Source organism: Triticum aestivum, chromosome 2A, assembly GCF_018294505.1.
Source record: "Triticum aestivum cultivar Chinese Spring chromosome 2A, IWGSC CS RefSeq v2.1, whole genome shotgun sequence".
In the NCBI taxonomy this organism is placed as follows: Eukaryota; Viridiplantae; Streptophyta; class Magnoliopsida; order Poales; family Poaceae; genus Triticum; species Triticum aestivum.
Window position 1 is genome coordinate 537,181,693 of NC_057797.1, and position 9,513 is coordinate 537,191,205.

Consider the following 9,513-nt stretch of genomic DNA (forward strand, 5'->3'; position numbering starts at 1 on the left):
GGTTAAATGTTCAATAGTAGTAATAGCCCCAAAAAATAGTAGAAAGAAAGTCAAGTATAAGCAAATTAAAACAAACTGATTGACCATGGAGAAATCCTGACGAAAAGATATCAGCATGATCTGATATGTATCTCTTAGCTAGGATCCATTGACTACGTATGCGGGGTAATTAGAAAAAATAATAGTCATGCTTGCCTGCATACGTGATGCAAGTAGAATACCAGCGACGGCATGCACACGCACACACACACTTGCGCGGTGCTCTCATTGGTGAGGCTTCCGGAGTGCGGTGGAAGAGATGATAGGTGAGGGACCCGGAAGCGTACTTGCTGGTGACTTGGTGAGGCTGACGGAGGCGTCGTACTGGAGACCCTAGCACGCGTTCATGGCATCGCTGACCTCTTTTGGTGTGCTGCTGTCTGCAAGTGCTGGCGCGCCATAGCCATCATTCCGGCGCCGCACTACTCCTTCCTTGTCGAATTCATCGTCCAGGAGCGGCGCCACTGCAGGGAAGGTCCGTCGGTCTTGAGCTTTCGTCCCCATGTCGTCCATGGTTGGTTCGTAGCCTCGATCGTCCCCTGGTCAGCTCCTTCGTCCCATACACAGCTGGCCCCTTCGACGATCATACGCAATCAGAAGGGAATATGGACTGGAGGGGGGTGGATGGAGAAGAGGAGCAGCCAAGCTGGGTGATTAGTGTGTTCGTGGTGAGATTGAAAACACGGAGGGTAGATAAGGGAAGAAATAGTAGTTACCTTGTGGTGCTCTTCGGCTGCCAATTAATTAGAAGAAAGAGAGAAGGAAGCCGAAGAGAGGAAGGGAAAGGGTCAGAGGTGCACCATGAACTATGCTATTGAAAGCCTCAACTAAACGGCTGATACACCATCTGAGCAAACTAAACAATTTATAAAGGGACCTTTTGTGAGTTAATTAATACATTGGGGTCATGTTATTTATATAGAGGAATGGTTAGAAGATAGGTGAGCAATTACGTTGTGGTGGAAGGTTGCATTGCACCTCACGTATGCGTACATAATGCATGATACATGGCAAGAATTGCTGATGTGGCTAGACGATGATGTGGAAGGTTTGCATGTTGAGAGAATAGGTAGTAGTGGGGATCAACTTCTTAAGAATGTAAGATATGTTACTTTGTTCTCACTACTAAATTACAAATCATTGTTAATTAAAATTGGCTTTGATATACCTTGGGATCCGGGTGGATCCATTACTTGAGCACTATATGCCTAGCTTAATGGCTTTAAAGAAAGCGCTGCCAGGGAGACAACCCGGAAGTTTTAGAGAGTCATTTATTTATGTTGTGTGCTTTTATAAGGTTTAAAAATAAAAATAATGTGCCAAGGTTTTCCTTTAGGATGTTTTAGATTACTTGTTGGTTTGTATGGTGTAGGACAGAAACCTTGGCTGTAGTGCGCGATTTTACATTTTTTACTGGAACGTCAAACGGTTCTGAAACTTTTTGCACTGTATTTCTATACAAATTTTTTATTTTTCCTAATTTTGGTAGAAGCTTTGGAGTACCAGAGGTATGGTGAATGTTCAGATTACTACATGCTGTCCTGTTTAAGACAGATTCTGTTTTTGATGCATAGTTTGCTTGTTTTGATGAAACTATCAATTTCTATCAGTGGATTAAGCCATGGAAAATTTATATTACAGTATATACAATGCAAAAACAAAATATTAATTGGTTTACAACAGTACTTAGAGTAGTGATTTGCTTTATTATACTAACGGATCTTACCGAGCTTTCTGTTGAGTTTTGTCTGGATGAAGTGTTCGAAGATCGAGGATGTCTCGATGTGAGGAGAATAAGGAGAGGCAAGAGCTCAATCTTGGGGATGCCCAAGGCACCCCAAGTAAATATTCAAGGAGACTCGAGGATCTAAGCTTGGTGATGCCCCGGAAGGCATCCCATCTTTCTTCAATAAATATCGGTATGTTTTCGGATTCGTTTCCTTCATGCGATATGTGCAATCTTGGAGTGTCTTTTGAATTTAGTTTTCACTTTTATTTTATACACCATGCTGGTATGAAATAGTCCTTGGTTGATTTATAGAATGCTCTTTGCACTTCACTTAAATCTTTTGAGTATGGCTTTATAGAATGCTTCTTGTGCTTCGCTTATATCATTTGAAGTTTGGATTGCATGTTTCTCTTCACATAGAAAACCGCCATTTGTAGAATGCTCTTTTGCTTCACTTATATTTGTTAGAGCATGGGCATATCTTTTGTAGAAAGAATTAAACTCTCTTGCTTCACTTATATCTATTTAGAGAGATGACAGGAATTGGTCATTCACATGGTTAGTCATAAAATCCTACATAGAACTTGTAGATCACTGAATATGATATGTTTGATTCCTTGCAATAGTTTTGCGATATAAAGATGGTGATATTAGAGTCGTTCTAGTTGAGTAATTGTGAAATGGAGAAATACTTGTGTTGAGGTTTTCAAGTCCCGTAGCATGCACGTATGCTGAACCATTATGTAACGAAGTTGGAGCATGATGTATTTATTAATTGTCTTCCTTATGAGTGGCGGTCGGGGACGAGTGATGGTCTTTTCCTACCAATCTATCCCCTAGGGGCATGCGTAGTAGTACTTTGCTTCGAGGGTTAATAAACTTTTGCAATAAGTATATGAGTTCTTTATGACTAATGTGAGTCCATGGATTATACGCACTCTCACCCTTCCATCATTGCTAGCCTCTTCGGTACCATGCATTGCCCTTTCTCACCTCGAGAGTTGGTGCAACTTCGCCGGTGCATCCAAACCCCGTGATACGATACGCTCTATCACACATAAGCCTCCTTATATCTTCCTCAAAACAGCCACCATACCTACCGATCATGGCATTTCCATAGCCATTCCGAGATATATTGACATGCAACTTCCATCATCATCATATACATGACTTGAGCATTTATTGTCATATTGCTTTGCATGATCGTAACATAGCTAGCATGATGTTTTCATGGCTTGTCCGTTTTTTTGATGTCATTGCTACGCTAGATCATTGCACATCCCGGTACACCGCGGAGGCATTCATATAGAGTCATATCTTTGTTCTAGATATTGAGTTGTAAGTAAATAAAACTGTGATGATCATCATTATTAGAGCATTGTCCCAGTGAGGAAAGGATGATGGAGACTATGATTCCCCCACAAGTCGGGATGAGACTCCGGACGAAAAAATAAAGAAAAAGAAGAAAAGAAGAAAAGGCCAAAAAAAGGAGGCCCAAAAAATGAGAGAAAAAGAGAGAAGGGGCAGTGTTACTATCCTTTTACCACACTTGTGCTTTAGAGTAGCACCATGTTCTTCATATAGAGAGTCTATTGAGTTATCACTTTCATATACTAGTGGGAATTTTCATTATAGAACTTGGCTTGTATATTCCGATGATGGGCTTCCTCAAATGCCCGAGGTCTTCATGAGCAAGCAAGTTGGATGCACACACACTTAGTTTCAGTTTGAGCTTTCATACACTTATAGCTCTAGTGCATTCGTTGCATGGCAATCCCTACTCCTCGCATTGACATCAATTGATGGGCATCTCCATAGCCCGTTGATTAGCCGCGTCGATGTGCGACTTTCTTCCTTTTTGTCTTCTCCACACAAACCTCCATCATCATATTCTATTCCACCCATAGTGCTATGTCCATGGCTTGGGCTCATGTATTGCGTGAGAGTTGAAAAGGCTGAAGCGCGTTAAAAAGTATGAACCAATTGCTTGGCTTTTCATCGGGGTTGTGCATGATTTGAATGCTTTGTGTGGTGAAGATGGAGCATAGCCAGACTATATGATTTTGTAGGGATGAGCTTTCTTTGGCTATGTTATTTTGATAAGACATAATTGCTTGGTTAGTATGCTTGAAGTATTATTATCTTAATGTCAAATGATAGACTATTGCTTTGAATCACTCGTGTCTTAATATTCATGCCATGATTAGATACATGATCAAAATTATGAAAGGTAGCATTCCACATCAAAAATTATTTTTTTATCATTTACCTACTCGAGGACGAGCAGGAATTAAGCTTGGGGATGTTGATACGTCTCCGTTGTATCTATAATTTTTTATTGTTCCATGCCAATATTCTACAACTTTTATATACTTTTGGCAACTTTTTATACTATTTTTGGGGACTAACATATCGATCCAGTGCCCAGTGCCAGTTCCTGTTTGTTGCATGTTTTTTGTTTCGCAGAAAATCCATATCAAACGGAGTCCAAACAGAATAAAAATGGATGGAGAATATTTTTGGAATATTTGTGAAATATGGGAAAAGAATCAACGCGAGACGGTGCCCGAGGGGGCCATGAGGCTGGGGGGGCGCCCATGACCCTCGTGGGCCCCCCGTAAGGCGGTTGTTGCTCTTCTTTGGCCGCAAGAAAGCTAATTTTCGGGAAAAAATCGGGGCGAAGGTTTCAATCCAATCGGAGTTACGGATCTCCGGATATATAAAAAATCGGGGCGAAGGTTTCAACCTATTGTACCCTCTACTTGAACATGGTGCTTTATGCTTCATATTATTATCCAATGATGTGTTCCCATCCTATGATGTCTGAGTAGATTTTCGTTGTCCTATCGGTGGTTGCTGAATTGCAATGATTGATTTAATTTGCTTGTGGTTATGTTGATGTCCTTTGGTGCCCATCATATGAGCGCTTGTGTGGATCACACCATAAGGTTAGTTATATGTTGATAGGACTATGTATTGGAGGGCAAGAGTGACAGAAACTTCAACCTAGCATAGAAATTGATGCATACGGGATTGAAGGGGGACCAATATATCTTAATGCCATGGTTGGGTTTTACCTTAATGAACGTTAGTAGTTTCGGATGCTTGCTAATAGTTCCAATCATAAGTGCATAGAATTCCAAGTCAGGGATGACATGCTAGCAGTGGCCTATCCTACATAAAACTTGCTATCGGTCTAGTAAAGTAGTCAATTTCTTAGGGACAATTTCGCAACTCCTACCACCACTTTTCCACACTCGCTATACTAACTTTATTGCTTCTTTATCTAAACATCCCCTAGCTTTTATTTACGTGCTCTTTATTATCTTGCAAACCTATCCAAAAACACCTACAAAGTACTTCTAGTTTCATACTTGTTCTAGGTAAAGCGAACGTCAAGCATGCGTAGAGTTGTATCGGTGGTCGATAGAACTTGAGGGAATATTTGTTCTACCTTTAGCTCCTCGTTGGGTTCGACACACTTACTTATATAAAGAGGTTACAATTGATCCCCTATACTTGTGGGTTATCACAGAACACCACGAAAACCAATCTTGCTCTTCGGCGTGTGTTTCGGCGATAGGTTGGTGATAACCCACAAGTATAGGGGATCAATTGTAGATTTTTCGATAAATAAGAGTGTCGAACCCAACAAGGAGCCAAAGGTAGGATTTATATTTCTTTCAAGTTCTGTCGACCACCAATACAACTCTACGCACACTTAACATTCACTTTACCTAGAACAAGTATGAAACTATTTTGTAGGTGATAGGATAGGACTACTCTGCAAGAATAAAACTAGGAGTACTTTGAGAGATAAAAATAGTTTGTTGTTTAGTAGAAAGAGTTTGATAACACAAGAGATGTATTTTGTCCATAGGCAATCTATAACTAGACCTATAACCATTATTGCAATTTTATATGTGGGAGAGGCATGAGCTAACATACTTTCCCTACTTGGATTATACGACTTATGATTGGAACTCTAGCAAGCATCCACAACTACCAAAGATCGTTAAGGTAAAACCCAACCATGCATTAAGTATCAAGTCCTCTTTATCCCATACGTAATAAGTCCATTTCTCCGATATATGTTTCAGTCACTCACGCCACCCACTATAAGCAAATCATGAACGTATTGCAACACCCTATAGCAGGAATTCCTCACGCTTGCGCGACACGGAGGGCACCATACAACACAAAAACCACTTTTGTGATGATATGTGTTTGTCACAGTAGGTCACGTTCTCTGTCATGCATGTACATCCATGACGATTTTATGATAGAATCAAGATAGTCATACCCGTGATGTCGTAGAAGTGTTCCATGACCATACCAAAATTATCATCACGGAAGTGTCCACTTCCATGACAATAAATGGTGTGTCATGGAAGTGGTTTCGTCAAGGGTAACCGACACGCATCATCCACCGTAACGGGTCACCGTTAAGCTATCGGGTTCTAGTTTGGATCCGATAACCCATTAACAGCCCAGACCAATGGGGATTTTCCACGTGTAAAATTCGGATTCGCCTTAGTATCCACGTGTCAGCTCCGCGTTGGGATAGGTGTCATCCAACGAATGGATGGGACGTGCCTATGGTACGTCGACACATGGTCCGGCCCAATAGTGGCCCATTTAGGTTAAAAGGTCAGGCCTGTCAAAATAAGCGGGCCGACCCATTAGCTGCCTACTTGAGTCAGGCCCATTCACAAGCACGACCCATACGAGTTACACAAAATCAGCCCATCAAAGGCCCATTCTATATTTGACAATTTCCAGTCCATCGCCAGTTCCAGCCCGTTAATGGCTCGCTACGTCTTTGGGCCCAATTACAGCCCGACCTTCTTTCAGCTTGTCAGCAGCCCATTATAGATATGGACCAATATGCCGCCGGTACGTCTTTTAGCCTTTTCTCGGCCCACTATAGTTGGGCCGACTTCTAGCCCATTGTGGCTCTCAGTCTTTCTTAGTCCCATTCTGTAAATGGGCCAAATGCTAGCACATTTTGTCTTGCGGCCTATTAATGGCCCACATAATAGTTGGGCCTTTCATGGTGCCACCTTATTTTGGGTCCATTAGCAGCCCACGTTCCGCACTACAAAATTTCAGCTCGACGCGACTTTCGGTCTGTTAAAAGCCTAGTTTGTAAATTGGGCCTGTTCTGGCCCAAAACACTTTCGGCCTCTTACTGGCCCGTCAAGTAAAAGGGCCGAGACAAAATTGACATTTATTTCGGCCTATTAGAGGCTCGCGGGCCATTTCCATTCATAAGGACGTATCGAGCTTTCGGCCTATTAATGGTCTGCTAAGAGCCGTTGTTACGGTGGGCCACATCGTTTGGAATCCACTAAATATTAAGTTGACCAGCCCAATTAAGGCCCGCTTTGACTACACATGTTTGTTCGTTCGGATGGCGTCCAAGTAATGGTTGGGCGTGTTGGCCCCCGTTTCAACGATATAGCATATACAAAGAATTATCCTACTCTGTAATATCGCCTCTAAAAAACCTACACTATACAATAAAGAGACTAAGGCATAGAAACAAGTAATAATCATACACTATACAATAAAGAAATTGCAGCAGATTATACCCACCGGGCATTATAGTTCAGCACTAGTGATAATAAAGCGTACACAAACATCAAATTACATACACTGGGCAAATAAAGCTCATACATCATGGACATGCATCAATAGAACTTACCATTCGAACTATAATCTCTTTAGAAAATAGGATTGGCCAGATTCAGATAGCACAAAATTCAGTCTGCAAAATCTCCAATTCCATTGTGGTTACCTCAGTGTCTTGTTTCATTTTTTGACTCCAGCATCTAATACCTACAACTCCAGTCTCAGCATGTTGATTGCATGTTGAGAATCATGTACATATTGTCTTGCCACCTCTAGTTGATGCTCGAGAACATCAGCACATTCAATTCCAATCCATAATCATTTGGTAACGGCCATGCTGCACTGCTCTCAAATCTTTGTGTTGATGTTACTTCATCCTGAAATGTTTCTATAAGTACACATGGCTAGGGCAAAAATATAGTTACAACAGTGAAGAAAGCAAGACATACTATTTTGGAGATGGCAAAACAGGACTAACAATAATGTTAGACGTCGTGAAGCATAAGGAGGTGATATTTTAAAAATTATAAAAATGGTAGTCTATGCAACCCGCATACAGAAATCTCTCTTAGCTCACCAGAGGAGCATGATGTTGGGCCAAATCCAAAACATATACATGATACAAATTTAGACCACACGCAGTTACTGTGTGTGTATATGTATATATACATCTGGGCTATTCTGTTTCGCGTAACAGAATATTATTCTGTTACCCAACTTGAACTGACGGACTAGATAGGTTGGACTGACAAAGTTTGCCACCTGAACTGATCTTCTTGCATCTTCGACAGATGGAAATAGGGGATTCAACGGGGAGCTTCTGGGGGTTTTCCGGCGTGATGTTGCAGGCCATTCGTTGCCAGAGGAGACATGTACGTGATTCTGCACGTGCGCACGCTCAGCTGATCGTATTTTCCGATCTCAAGTCACCGGAGGTGACGACGTGGGCATTTGGCGGCGGAGCTGTTGCGGGCACTGGTGTTTGCTGTGGTGTTCGTAGCCATTGATTTTGCGCCCACTTGTTGTTTTATGTGTTATGGGGATGTGAGAGTGATCGGTGGGTGAGAGTTTTTGGAGATTCTTTTACTGTAATTTTTGATGAGAAGTTTTTCTATTCTTGGTCATTGGCCATGGCCGCCATGCAAATGTATTCTTCTTTTTCTAATTTTTTGTTTTCGAATTGGCGTTGTAGGGAGAGATATGAGGATTGTATTAATAGATTTGCGTTGTCAATTTTGCTTCTTGAGTTGTTTCTACCCCAGATTCCCATGTGATTTGGTCGTTGGCGAAGGTGGTGTATCATGGCTGACTGTAGCTTACGATTTTCTTGTAATCTGGTCAAACGGTGTAATTAAATTTCATGTTTTTCTATGTTGTTGAATGGTTGTCGTATGTGTAGTTGCATTCCTCCATGTCAAAGTTGTATTATTGTGCGTTGACATCAGAGTAAGTAGTTTCTACCGACTGCCTACCCAACCATCTACACTTTGAATATAAATCCCCTGCCCTCTCTCACTTTCATTCCACCAGCTGCCACTAAAGAAAAGCCAAATGGATCCTAAGCTGGAAGAGGTCACAAAGGAGGAGGGGGATGCCGTCGATGTGAGGGCTGCAGCAGCAGAGCAGAGGAGGAGGAGGAGGTGCAGGCGCAGGCAGAGGGCACGACATGCTGCTAAGAAGGAAGTGGAGCTAGAGTTCAACAGATGCCTTGCCCGTGAGGTGATGGATACTTGCAATTCCAATGAAATGGAGCTACTTTTCCCAGACAGTAGGGGAAGGAACTATCTACAGATCATCAGGTGGGCTAGGGTGAGAGCAGCCATGGATCCACATCCGTCCACGAGGGCTAAATGGCATCGTTTCTTTGCTCGTTATGACTGAAGTACTGAATTTTATGTTTTTATGATTGTGTTGTGAGAGAGCAGAGGGTTGAATGACTGAATGAATTCATCTGTCTACCACTGAATGAGTTATTATATCTACATATGTTAGTACGTGCACTTTGAATTGTTGTCGTATGTGCTCTCCCATAATTATTTGAACTACTGCTTCATTCGAACTTGAACTGTTTTACGGTCAATGTTGTATGACTTGTATGACGACATCATCAT